The sequence below is a fragment of the Ascaphus truei genome, chromosome 5 (assembly GCF_040206685.1).
Source record: "Ascaphus truei isolate aAscTru1 chromosome 5, aAscTru1.hap1, whole genome shotgun sequence".
In the NCBI taxonomy this organism is placed as follows: domain Eukaryota; kingdom Metazoa; phylum Chordata; class Amphibia; order Anura; family Ascaphidae; genus Ascaphus; species Ascaphus truei.
In genome coordinates, this window is record NC_134487.1 from 151,286,938 (window position 1) to 151,302,112 (window position 15,175).

A 15,175-nucleotide genomic window follows, 5' to 3' on the forward strand; every position below is an offset into this window, starting at 1 on the left:
TTTGATATGGTTCCATACAAAAGGTTGGTGTACAAATAAAGCACATTGGACTCAGTAAAAATATATGTACCTGGATTGAAAACTAGTTGAAGGACAGACATCAGAGGTTGTCATAAATGGAACATTTTCAGGTTGGGCTAAGGTTCTGAGTGGAGTACCTCAGGGATCGGTACTGGGACCCCGGCTTTTTAACTTGTTTATTAATGACCTTGAGGTTGGGATTGAGAGTAAAGTCTCCATCTTTACTGATGATACTAAATTGTGTAAGGTAGTAGAATAAGAGCAGAATGTAATTTCTAGGACTAGGAGAGACTGGAAACGTAGGCAGATAAATGACAGATGAGGTTTAATATAGATAAATGTAAGGTTATGTTTTGGGAAGCAAGAATAAACAGGCGATTTACAAATTAAATGGGGATAAATTGGAGGAATCCTTGATGGAGAAGGACTTAGGAATGCTTGTAGACCGCAGGCTTAGCAATAGTGCCCAAAATTATGCAGTAGTTGCAAAGGCAGCTTGTCCAGGGTAGGAAGGGAGCGACGATATCAGTGATACACCAAAAAATAAAAACATATAATAGTGTAATAAATCAAAACAATCTGGAAAGCAAGAAAACTTGGCTCTGAAGCAATGCCTACTTACAGCAGGTCATTACAGAATGCTGTTTTAACTCTGACCTGCTGTAAGTAGGCATTGCTACAGAGCCAAGTTTTCTTGCTTTCCAGATTGTTTTGATTTATTACACTATTATATGTTTTTTAATTTTTGGTGTATCCCTGATATCGTCGCTCGCTTCCTACCCTGGACCAGCTATCTCTGAAAGGAATTCGTACATATTCCTGGAAGGTTGAGAAATTTATTAGAGATCACCTTTTCACTTATTTTAAAGTATATGCACTTTTATTCACAGATTGGGTGTGTTAGCGCCGTTTACAGGTCACGTTAAGTTAAGTAGTTGCAAAGGCAAACAAGATCTTATCTTACATTAAATGGGCAATGAATGGACGGGAAGTAAACATAATTATGCCCCTTTACAAAGCATTAGTAACACCACACCTTGAATATGGAGTACAATTTTGGGCACCACTCCTTAGAAAATACATTATGGAACTAAAGAGAGTGCAGAGAAAAGCCACCAAATTAATACAGTGGAAAGGACAATCTAATTTATGAGGAGAGACTAGCTAAATTAGATTTATTTAGATTAGAAAAGAGGCGTCTAAGAGGGGATATGATAACTATATACAGTACAAATATATTCGGGATAGTACAGGGAGCTTTCAAAAGAACTATTCATCAAAGGGCAGTACAAAGGACTCGGGGGGGGCATCCCTTTAGGTTGGAGGAAAGTTGATTTCACCAGCAACAAATGAAAGTGTTCTTTACAGTAAGGGCAGTTATAATGTGCAATTTATTACCCATGGAGACTGTGATAGCAGATACAATAGATTTGTTCAAAAAAAAGTTGGACATCTTTTTAGAAAATAAAGGTATACAGTATAGGGATATACCAAATAAGTAAACATGGGAAGAATGTTGATCAAGGGAATAATCTGAATGCCAATTTTTGGAGTCCGGAAGGAATTAATTTATCCCGTTATGAGATATCATTGGAGGATATGACACTGGGGTTTTTTGTTTGCCTTCCTCTGGATCAATAAGGAATTATAGATATAGGATAAAGTATCTGTTGTCTAAATTTAGCATAGGTTGAACTTGATGGATGTATGTCTTTTTTCAACCTCACCTACTATGTAACCATGTAAGATGAAATGCATAGGCTTATTTTTCTTTGTAGAAAGCAGGCTGCAGAAATTTCAGCCTGATCACTTACAGTATATATTTTTAAATAGTGCAGCTATTTAAAAGCCTTAAACAATGACAGCGTTGTCAAGGTACTCTTGCTGTATAGACGCAGTAACCTAATAAGTGAATATCAAGGAATCTGGACCACAAAATTAAATAATGTTAATGGAACAATTCTGATTTTTCTGAAGTATTTCAGACCGCTAAAAAATGAGTGTTAGTAAACTGCTTGCAGTGCATTCAGAAATATACTCGATAACTCCCCTCTTCCCTAATTAAAGAATAACCATAATAGGCCTCGTCATTTCTCGGAAAATGACAAACGTGCTAAATGTAATTATCCATTAAACGGCGAGATTGTAGATGGTTTGAAATGCTACAGCAGAAATCTCTCCTATCTGAGGTCAAATTTGCATATCTCACACGGCAAGATTTCTGGCTGTAACTTTCCTGCCAATATTTCATCAAATTGGGCAAAAAGGGTATGCAATGAGATTTCAAATCATGCGATATCTTGGCATAGATAATCTTGATGCTACTGCAAATAGCTATATTAACAATAATATAATTTCATAATATATAATAACAAATATTAAGTATTTCTGCAACAATAATTTATAATTTCATAATATATAATAACAAATATTAAGTATTTCTGCAATGGTATCGTATGCACGTACAAAAAGTATAAAATTAGTGGGTTCAAAAACGTTATAGCCAGACTGGAACCACGATTCCTGGCATCACGGTCCAGATCAACCAGGTAGTATGAGTGTAGCAGGGAATGTCCTCACTGGAAGGTGGTGAAGGGTAGATGGAGGAAATCACCTCCCCAAAGAGTCATCCACGGCAGCAGTTTTAGCCTCCATCTATTGAGCGGATCCTCCTTAGGGACTGTTCGCGTCTCCTTCGGAAGAAAATCTCCACTCACTAGCTGAGTACCAGGGCTGCCTGCCTGCGCAGAGGGAAACTCCAAACAGCTGACACGCCTCCAGTGACGTATACCCATTGACGTCAGAGTCCTCTGAACCAGCAATTTCAAATGAAGCAAGTCCACATCAGTGAAAGGCCACTCATTTTATACTTTTTGTATGTGCATATCTTACCACTGAATAAATACCTAATACATTTTACTTGATATACTGCACTATGAAAGGTTTTGCTCTTTTTTCTCTGTTCCTTTAGACCTGGGTGCCCTGTCATCTCATTTTGTACAGCAGCAGACTCTCTCCTGTTCCCTAAAGAAAGTTATTTATTTGCCACAGAATTACCTTGTGATTTTGCATTGGCAATATTGCAGTTAAATTAATTGGCTCCTAAGAGTCAACTTTAGGAATCACAATAAAACATTTTTTAAGGGATTATGTTGTATAGCAGATTTAACCCCTAAAGAAATGGCTAAAAAGTTCTACATCATAGAACTTATAAACCGGGAAGATATATGTATCATTAATAATTGAATTATATTAAAGGCAGTTGCAGAAACATTACAGATCTGAGGTTCAACTCCAACAGCACCTACAAATCTGGTCAGTGAATCATTTGAACTGTTTCTACTCTCAAACAGATCTGTAGTACATCACAGATCAAGGGTTAAATATACTAGAGTCTAGATATCGGAGATTATTAATACTAGGATACACTGTCATTGAACTGCAACAAATAAGATACAATACCTGTAAATATTTTCATATACTATTTGATACAGTACACCCAATACATTTTGGGGCTGCTAGTATATTCATATACCACTGTAACAGGGGACTTATCCCTGTTCAGTAATGTGCCGTTAATCTAGCAGTGTGGTAGTTAATTACTAAACACCACCTGCCTGATTGCTTACAAAAGCCTGCCTTTGAGACAGGAAGTGACACTCCTTAGCTGTGACTGAGAGCTGAACTTGGGAGAGAGAGCAGAGATTGTCTTTGACTCTCACAACAGTCTTGAGCCCTGCCAGAAGAAACAGCAGAGCTGCTTACAAGACACAGGGAAAACTTCTGAACCTGAATGCTGACACACCCTGAGGGAAGGGAGCTGAACCAGAGAAGATTTTCCCTCCAAGGAACAGATAAGACTTTCATTATTAAGAGACTGCTTACTGCTGTGGCAGAGTTTATTCTAACTTTTACCCGTCTTGCCCTGCGCGTCATTACGGGCTGACGCCGAACGTGGGCGTGTGCCAGCCAACCCTAGCCGCATCTTCCCCTCCCCCTTCCTTTCCCCTCGCGACTGGCGCCGGCTGACGCGCGGCACGCCGAAAAAAAAAAAGTAAGCCGCGTCTGCCCGCACTTTGCGGTGGCGGCCGAGTTAGAATAAACTCTGCCGCCACTGTGTATCTGCTTATTTCATGCTATATGTTTTGGGGCTGCGAGACATGCTTGACTTAGGGAGTTGTGAATTAATTGCATGGTATTTTCACGAGAAATACTCCCAAGTGAATAGAAGCTTTGTTCCCCCCCTGTGTTTGGATGATTTCCTGATGAAAAAGGAAAAGGCACAATAAAGCTATTATAATTTCACATTATAAAGCCTCCTAATTTTCTACCTCTGTGAACGTCCGTCTACATTTGGTGTCCGAGGTGGGACAAGAGGTAGTTAAAAAGGACCATAGATTTTTATGTGAATTTTTTTTTAATGCTTTTTGCCTACAAGCAACTTAGAAAAAAAAAAACCTCATGCAGCAGAGATCAGAGTTAAAGGGACACACCACTGAAACTTACACTGCATTGAAACTTACAAAACCACAGATGGACTCTTTGCCCCAATCCCAAGAGGAGAGAGACTGCTGAAACAGCTAATCCATTTTTTTGCCTATCACAAAGTGTAATATGGTCATTGAAATAGGGGTTTTGCCTTCCAGCCATAGTCAGGGTTCAAAAAGTGAGTCAGCCCTTAAAAAGGGATAGGTGTTTGTTGTTTTCAAAAAGTTTCGCTGAAGCAGTGAATACAGATGGTGACCCATGAGTGGTACTGATTTTGCAAATAAAGGTTGCCACACCGCATAGGGCTACCAGCTGTGAATGGAGTATATGCAGAAAAGTGTGAAAATTGATACAAGACTGTTGCTGAAGCGGAGGGATTGCTCTACAACTGTTGCCATACACTTTGTCTACAAAAAGAGGAGTGCCCGACGCAACAGAAATCTCAAGACTGCGCACGCGATAAAAAGACTTTACGTGGAAAAAGTCCTCCTCGAGCGACTGAGGAGTGCTGATCTCAAGCATCTTCGGGAGGAGACAAAAATAAACTGGAGAAAGGGCTCCAATCCCAACAGGATTGAGGGTTCTGTTCCTCCATCCACTCTCATTCAAGTCACCGAGATATCTAGAATGAGAGTGGAAGGATGGGCTTTGGCCGTGGCAAGCCCGAGCTTCCCACAAACAGGGGAGGTATGTAACAGGGGACTTATCCCTGTTCAGTAATGTGCCGTTAATCTAGCAGTGTGGTAGTTAATTACTAAACACCACCTGCCTGATTGCTTACAAAAGCCTGCCTTTGAGACAGGAAGTGACACTCCTTAGCTGTGACTGAGAGCTGAACTTGGGAGAGAGAGCAGAGATTGTCTTTGACTCTCACAACAGTCTTGAGCCCTGCCAGAAGAAACAACAGAGCTGCTTACAAGACACAGGAAAAACTTCTGAACCTGAATGCTGACACACCCTGAGGGAAGGGAGCTGAACCAGAGAAGATTTTCCCTCCAAGGAACAGATAGGACTTTCATTATTAAGAGACTGCTTATATCTGCTTATTTCATGCTATATGTTTTGGGGCTGCGAGACATGCTTGACATAGGGAGTTGTGAATTAATTGCATGGTATTTTCACTAGAAATACTCCCACGTGAATAGAAGCTTTGTTCCCCCCCCCCCCTGTGTTTGGATGATTTCCTGATGAAAAAGGAAAAGGCACAATAAAGCCTATTATAATTTCACATTATAAAGCCTCCTAATTGTGTACCTCTGTGAACGTCCGTCTACAACCACATTTAGACAAGTATACAGATCTACTGGACTCACTAAGTGATGTACTTAATTCAATTGTATAACTACAATCATACTGTATGTACTATTTAAACAGTGATATACCAAGATTCTGTTACGTCTAAAATCAGTGTTCGCGCCTCTCCACGTTTTAATTGTTTTTATTATATATTGGTTCATAGTTCTTTTTGCGTCAACCCCAACACATATATATATTTTAATTGATTTAAATAAAAATAGTCTTAATTTTCGTCTTAGTTCATCACAAAGTGACTCTTTCTTACGTCTATAGTATTTAAAGCAGCCAATGTTTTTATTACCAGATCCATTTTCCTTCCCATTATCAAACATGTTTTGCTGCAGTACCTCCAGCTTCTCAAATTCCTTTTCATGAATGCAACCATGTAAAGAAATATGCGCATATGTTTAAAGAAAAAGTGGTGCGATTTTCAGGATTTTCAGTTGCTCCAGATGTTAAAAAATAAATCCCTGATTTTAATTGGATTTTCTCTTTGATACTGTACATCTGATGCAGTTTTATGTCCCATAATTATACCACTTTTACCTTGATACATATTAGCAATGGTGTATAAATAGGTTTCATGAAGCCATCATAGAAAGAATATCAAATACATTTTGTTAAGGATGTAGTCCTGTGTATGTTGCATCCATTAGCATAAGCCTTCTACCTGCTGTAAACCACAAATATTAATTACTGTTAGTATACAGTAACTGTGTTAGAAAACGTCTGCAAGCTGTGCTTCACTGATTTCACTGTTAATAAAAAAAACACTGTCTATGTTCACTGCAAATAGGTCTATGTTTATAGATAGTAATTGCTACTAATGAGCCATCATCTGTGTATAGATAATCAGCTAAAGTGTATCGAATAGATATTACTGATAAAGTACTGTATGTGCAGACTGAGAGGAAAATTGGGCTTTATAGTCTCAGCTGAAAAAATACACAACGTAACAGATATTTGTTTCCCTTCCAAAGATAAAGAGCATAACTGAAGCCAAACATGCGAGTAATTGTAAATACTTCAAAGATTGAAAAAGTGCATTTAATACAGATAATAATAGATGTTTTGCTTTCTTACAAGTCAGGCACTACAGTATTTAAACAAACTCTTTACAAGAAACCCACAGTTGTTTTAACACAATTCATTAGATTACGCCTTAAAAACATCAAGCAACAAAAAAGAGCCAATGGTTTCCATCTTACTTAAATGGAAGAAAGATATAGCAGCAATGACTAATCATGAATCCATAATTAAAGAACTCAGAAACACATTTAAATGCAAAGTGTTTATATTGGAAAGAGACACAATGTAAAATGTTTCATATACAGACGAGACCAAGAGTATTCTAAAGCTTGCCTTAAACTAGTCCGGTTACATTCTGGGTATGTGCTGGGTATAACCTGGCTAGTTTAAGGCAAGTTTAAGGCATTTCTGCATTGACTAATGACCCATAGGATTAACACAACAGGGGTCCCTGGCAATCCCATTCAGTTTGAATGGGACTGCCAGGGACCCCCGCTGTTAATCTGATGGGCCATTAATCAATGCAGAAATGCTGGGTCTATTTTAAGGCAAGTTTAAGGCCTGTATCCAGCATGTACCTGGGTCTTTTTGGCGATTGCTACTGGTTTGTGTTAGAATAACCGTGGGCACTACAGTATGGCACCAAATAGCCAGGAAACATTTTCCAAGCAACATAATATCAGATGCCCCAGGTGTGCAAAGGCATTTGTAAACTTCTTTCATATGTTTTTCACATGTTACAAGATACAGGAGTTTTAGGGAAAGGTAATAGACTACTGTATATAGATCAAATATCTTACTACAGGGTCCCTAAACCACAGGCTCTGGAAAAATAAATAGGGATAATAGGGATAGATATCTAAATTAAAGCAAACAATTATTTTGATTGCTAGAAGGTATATTATTCTCAAATGGATTGATTCCGTCCCACCAGCCTTAAACTTTCCTCCAAATAAATTAGGGAGACATGCCTGTGCTAAAAAAAGAGAACACCTGAAGTACCAGGCTGGGAGATATGCAAAGTATATTTAAATAAGTCCTGTCCCACACATCCTAAAAGGATTTCAATACCAATTATGCAGCATCCGGGACACCAGTGAAAGCAGAGTCCTTGCACTAGTCTATATGAATTGCTCTGGGGGGAAATGGAAGAGGAGACAACTTTAGGGCCTCAAAGCTCCCCCGCCTCTGCTTAACAATTTGAGGGTCCCCAATCCCCCTCACCAGCTCAACAACTTGAAGGCCCAGGTCAGAAGTTAAATCCTGGGCCCCAGCAACATTTTCAGATGCCCTGGATTTGTTAAATAACAAAGTGATGGACTTCTTTAAACTTGATACTTTGTTAGAAGATTTCATTTTGAGAGAAAAACTGATTTTCAAAAATGGAATCCATTTTTTTAAATCAATACATGGATAAGAACATTTGGGAAAATATACAGTACTAGAGACAAATACTTGAAGAAATCCCCAGCCTGCAAAGTAAAGACACACACAATGGATTATAAATAAGTAGAGAAATATGTTAATGTTATTTTATACTAGTTATATTTATTTTTATTTTTACTGATTAAAATAAAAAATGTAGAAATAACAGATAAGATAATTAAACTAAGGAGACATTATACTTTATACAATTTACATTTACCTGTTTATATATGTAGCACTGTTGAGCCCCCCCCCCCCATCCTCTGTGAGATGTTATTCTTCTACAAGGTGTGTGCTAGTGTACCTGTGAAGATCAGGAGAGCTGGTTCATCTGCGATTTTGAGGAGACCAGGACAGGCTTTTGATGATCACTGATGTTCTTCTTGGTACTTAGCGCCTCCAGCTGTAGTAGGCTCCAGGATGTCCAGAGATCAGTCCCCCACTAAATAAAGCGCAGTTCTTCCCTCCTGCCCAGGGAATGACACTTAAACAGGAGTATGATGAAAGCAAAAGGGGTCTTTATTCAGCATTCACTGTAGAACTTCTTTACAGCGGTGCATAGGGTCATCAGAGAATACCAGGCCTCTGTATGGGGATTGCTGTCTGAGTCTGGAGCATCAGATCTTACAGGCCCAGTCAGCCATGAGGGCTGGCTGGCCTCTCAATCTCCCAGCTGGGAGGAGAAGCTCTACCTCCCACCCCTTAGAAGGAGGGGAACAGACTACTTCAATTTGGCACTGCCTCTCTGAGGAACCAGAAGGGGAGGGCTCAAGGTCTGTACCTATACCTGATAGGCTATACACAGGCCATGAGTCACCACCACACTTCAGTCACTGAGAGAGGTGCATAAGGGGGTCAAAAGCCCACATAATGACCTGTCACAGCCTACTAAGGGGGAAGAGACAGGCAGAGCTGACTAACCATGTTACACTCTCCTCTGGGTGAAATGACCATGTCCTCACTGGAACCAAATTTGTTGCACCATCTGTCAGTATGGAACCTGCAAGGTAACAACAATATACATACACATTATGCATAGTTACCCAATTATAGGTACAGACAAAACAGTACCTATCACCCACTGACAACAGTGATGATAGAATAAATCTTGAACATAAGAGTATGGGGCGACAACTTATACTACTTGGTATCGGGTTTCTTGATTGCTTGTCCCTCAAGATCGTTAACCAAGACGTAATATACTTTGGGTCCACCAGTGTCCTGGCGAACCTCCACCCTATCTTTAAAGATACAAGTCCCAGTGATCCATCACCACACAGATACGGGACTCAGTTATATGTTCTTTGTAACTGGTCTTGGACTATAAATATTTTGTGACAGCCCACCTCAACCAACCATGCCGTTGCTCTTCTATCTCATGCATGATTGGCTCTGGGACGTAAGGGAAATTATAACTGTGTGATATACGATACCGGTTCCTTATGGCCCTGTCTGCCCTACTTAAGCATATAGTTTTCTGCCAGCTCCTTGGCCAGGTAATACCCCAAACCAGGGGTCATTAGGGTCCACCTCTTGGTACAGTATAGAGGGGTCCTTAGGTACTATTACACCCAGGTTGATCTCTCCCTGTCGCTTACAAAGTGCCTCAGCCTGAGCCTCAGGAGAAAATTGGCCTTATGCCCACCAATGATTAACTATTGGACCATTGATTAGCACAAACCTAGTCTTCTTCAGATCAGGTACATATCCACAAAACATGGGGTCCCACCACTTAAGGGGGTCCCTGGTCAAATATTCAGACCCTGTAGAGGATTTAGATAGGTTAGACAGCTGAGATGAGGATGGAGATGACCCTCTAAATGAATGAAATGATCCCCTGGATCCTGACCTTTTCACATGACTGGAAGCTGGTACAGTATATCTGCCTCTGACTCCTCTGAACTACCACCCCCAACGGACCACTCACGTGCATGGCAAGACAACCCAGAAGACATGTCATCACTTGCAAAATTGGACAATACAAAGGGAGTAACAGTAGAGTCAATATACTTCACTTTCCCTGAGCCAATGGTTGAGGATGGGACAGGGGAAGAATGGGTCTGGGCAAAGTCCACAATGTCCTGAACAGGGGTAGCATGGGATAGAACATGGGGTGCTAGGGCTGGTGGTTGGGGCATAGCAGAGTCCATGACCTGTCCTGTATAGTGGGGCTTTCCTTTGCCCCAGGGAGGTGACAACAAGAGGGATTCAGAGGCATGATGACCCGATCCCATACCTGCAGCCAAACAGCATGAAGAACTTTGGGAATGCGGACTCGAAGTCACTGCTGCTGACTCTGGCGGTGGTGCAGCCGGCTCCGTAGACTCTAATACTCCATCTTGATGATGTCATCTGCATATCGACAGTTTCGCGAGACCACCGGGCAGACTTAAGTCTGGCGGCGGAGATGACGTCACATCCGGTTGAACCGGATGTTTGTCACCCCATGGCGCACCGGAGAAGGCCGCACCGAGCGCCTTCTCCAGGTAGGCCGCAACTGGACCCTGCAAAACGGAAGGAGTGGGGACCTCACAAGACAGTTGGTAAGCGACGTCCCCGGATTCCTTCACAGGCAGGTCCAGAACAGCGCCGATGTCATTCAGAATCGCGGAGCTCCTCTGGTGTTCGGGAACCTCTGTAGCCTCTTGGATGGACGCATCTGGACCAGAGCTTCGCTGGATATGGTAAGTGATAGATGGGCTCTTCTCCTTAGGTTCCGCCCGGCCGATGTCATCTGGAGCAGCACCGGATGGGGACACACTCCTGACACCCCGGGGGCAGTTCACTCACCCACCGGAACCTTGGTAGGCTTAGATCCCAGTCCTAGGACCAACGGTTCTTGGTTGCAGAGGCCCGGAGCAGGCTCAGCAGCGGTAGATCCCTCAGAGACAGTGGGTGTTGGCACAGGACCACTTGGGCATCTGGGCGCGATAATAAGGGTGCACAGGCCCGCTTCATCCGCAGCAGGGATGTTAGTTGGAGCCGCACCGGTTGCTGAAGAGGCTCTAGAACGTGGCAGAAATGGCTTTCCAGGCCCAGGGCTTGCAGACCTTAGATAGTAGGTGCCACAGTGTACACCGCGCTTCAAGGCCAACAATGCCTCCAGGTAGGCGACAATGTGGGCAGATGCTCCACAGATGGGTATGGTCACCCACTCTCACGACTAGATAGCTGCTAGGTAGTCCATAGTAGCTGACTTCCAGGTAGTCAGAATCCTGATTGGACGCCATTATAATAGAAGAGAGAGAGAGAGAGGAGTTCGGTGGTAGCTCCTTTATCTCACTCAGATCCAAGGTGAATGACACACTTGGGCAGCAGGGGAAACTCCTCCAAGCATGAAACAGTCTCTGATTGGCTGCCATACACTTGCTCCTCCCTGGGTGAAATTAAAGGCAGGGCGGTTTGGATTAGAGGATCCTTGACTCCCGAGGAGCCAATCAATTATGTGGGCAGTGCCAGCATTTGGCGCCAAGAGGATGCAACTTGATGTTGCAAAAGTTTGCATTTCAGCTTTGACACACCATGCGATCCCGTTTCCTTGGCGGGAGCACCATTTTGGAACAGCTAGAACAGACAACCACGCAGTGGCCACCATTTTAGAACATTTCTTAAGGTACACACGTTCCCTGATACTTGCCATCAGGAGCCTGTTCCTTTTTCTTGATCTTTATCCCGTTTTGCCCTCTTAGGCTGGGTCCATGGTTAAAAAGACAGCGCTGAGCCAGCACACTTACCCCCTGCATCAGATATGAGTGTGGCTTTAGCAGGCGCTTCCGCAAGCATGCACAGCAATGCGGAATTGCAGGAGACAGCTCCATTTACAATTTGTGAATTGAGGGGAGCAGAGGGCCGGTCACGTGACGGCAAACAGCCAATGGTACCCCGTCACGTCGGCGCCATGACGGGGCATGCTAGCCCTGCCTCCCACCCCACCTCCTGCCCCAATTTCCACACGCCTCTCAAGCGCGCTCGTTGCCTCGCCTGCCAGGACACCTAAAAATCTCCTGCTTGAGCAGGCGGGCCTGAGCAGCAGCGCGAAGGAGCACGGCAGGAGGCACCATGTCCGAGGCCTTAGAAGGCCAGGAGTCTGCCAGGTGCACAAGTCCCTACATTCACTGAAATGGCTTAACCCATAATAGCAGAAGTAAAAGTGGGGTTCACTCTTCCAGGATACATTTCCTACTGGAAGCACCCAGAATAAAGATATGAAGAACAGAGAGTGGGGTTCACACTACCAGAGAGCACCTCCACGTGGTAAGACTCGCCCATGGTACAGTATGTCATACCATTTAAGTGAATGGGGTGGCCTAGGTCCTGCTTAATGCATTATCCTCTACCTCCCACCCCTTAGAAGGAGGGGAACAGACTACTTCAATTTGGCACTGCCAATCTGAGGAACCAGACAGGGAGGGCTCAAGGTCTGTACCTATACCTGATAGGCTACACTGGCCATGAGTCACCACCAAACTTCAGTCACTCAGAGAGGAGCATAAGGGGGTAAAAAGCCCACAGAATGGCCTGTCACAGTCTAGACTACTAAGGCCTTATATGTGACAGGGGGAAGAGACAGGCAGAGTTAACTAACCATGGGCCTATGGTTAACTAACCATGAGTCAATTTTTCTCATGTGCCAGATAGCTCAAATCAGAATTTCAGTTTCCTCTCTACAATATATATATTGTAGAGAGGAAACTGAAATTCTGATTTGAGCTATCTGGCACATGAGAAAAATCTTGGCATTGCTCTTTATAAAATTGCATAGGCTACAGTATGGGGATATGATTTCAATTATGTCAATGATGACTGATGTAAAAGCTCTTGTCTTAGTTTGTGCTCTTTGATTTGAATTTGAATAAATAAAATAAATAACTAAAAAAGAGCAAGAAAAAAACATGCCAGGAAGTGTTATTTACCAACATTATGTAGTAACTGGGGCAGGCAGGAAATCACAAGTGAAGCACCCAAGCATATACAGTAGAATCAGCTCTTTGCTCTGCAACGCACTGATGGCTTTTCCAATACTGAGGAGGATAAGATGGCAAGTAATATATCTCAGCAGGATTCATACCATTATATGCACATTGATGAGAGCTGAAATATTCTTTGGCTGAATTTAATAAAAGCAAGTATCCCTAGTTGGACCGTACAGGGTCAAGTTTTATTGTGCAACTAAGCAAATCTTACTCCGTTCTGTACTTTTAACAAAAATTATATGCCAAAGAGATTAATATATATTGAGAGATTTAGATGCCCAAAAGGGATTATTACAACATAAGCAGCAGGATGCTTTCCTAATTGGCAATACAGACAAGTCTGCAAATGTATACATTGCATTTTATTCATTAGGATTAAACATATTATTAAAGATAAAGCTACAATTCAAGTTGTAGGATATTGAGACATAAAAGGAAAATGTGCCCCTATATGTAAATACAGTACACACACATTGAGGAAAACTAGCCAATATATATATATATATATATATATATATATATATATATATATATATATAAAATCAAAAAATAAATAGATGATACCGTTCTGTGGCTAACGAAATGCTTTTATTTGTGCGAGCTTTCGAGATACACTGATCTCTTCTTCCGGCGATGTTACAATGAATGAAGCAAGCAAAAGCTATATTATAAACAGTGTCTATTGGAATGTTATCTGTGCAGGTCCTTCCCCCGGTGTGGATGTGTTTTATGGCTGGAGGTGTCGAAAGGTTACTGAAAGCAAGTGATGAAAGAGTGTGTATGTGTATCAGTGTGAATAAAAATGAATGGAGAGCCCACAGTATATACAGTGCTTTACAAAAGGTGTGTGTGGAGTGGGAGTGGATATAAATGGTGTGGGTGAGTGTGGAAATGTGAGAGTTAGTAGCACAACTAAAAGTGTGTGTGCACACCATTTATATCCACTCCCACTCCACACACACCTTTTGTAAAGCACTGTATATACTGTGGGCTCTCCATTCATTTTTATTCACACTGATACATACACACACTGTTTCATCAGTTGCTTTCAGTAACCTTTTGACACCTCCAGCCATAAAACACATCCACACCGGGGGAAGGACCAGCACAGATAACATTCCAATAGACACTGTTTATAGTATAGCTTTTGCTTGCTTCATTCATTGTAACATCGCCGGAAGAAGAGATCAGTGTATCTCGAAAGCTCGCACAAATAAAAGCATTTCGTTAGCCACAGTACGGTATCATCTATTTATTTTTTAATTACTGAAGCTCGGCTAACACGGTAGTGATACCACTACATGTATATATATATATATATATATATATATATATATATATATATATATATATATATATATAAAAACAAACATCACAGCTTGCACTCAATGTACTGGTTCATATAGACAGGTGCTAGCCTCAAATAATAGAAAAACAACATTACCATTCTCTCGTCCGGTCCTGGAATAGCACCCCCTTGAGAAAGGTCCTATTCCAGGACTGAAACGTTGGATTGGGTGACTTATCTTTTCTATTCAGATGCCCAATACAGTGTTTCATGATTACTGAACTGAGTGCAGTCTTTCTTTACCGGACGAGAGAATGGTAATGTTGTTTTATATATATATATATATATATATATATATATATATATATATATATATATATATATATATATATGTATGTATGTATGTATGTATGTATGTATGTATGTATGTATGTATGTATGTATGTATATATATATATATATATATATATATATATATATATATATATATATTGTGACAGATATGAGGAACGGTAGTGAAAAGGGGATATTACAGCCCTCAATTAGTGCAGGGCTTCTGCTCCACTCCACGGTTTGGAGATTTACCAAAGGGAATCCAGACCGGGACTTCTAGCTCTCCCTGCTTTCACAGGACTAGAGCAGCTGATTGAGCAGG

At 41.4% G+C, this 15,175-nt stretch overlaps 1 protein-coding gene across 1 annotated transcript in view; it reads right to left on the reverse strand.

Moving 5' to 3' along the window:
* Positions 1 to 15,175, reverse strand: part of KCTD16 (potassium channel tetramerization domain containing 16) — a 356,811-nt gene that overhangs the window by 16,887 nt on the left and 324,749 nt on the right. The gene's annotated exons all lie outside the window — the stretch shown is intronic.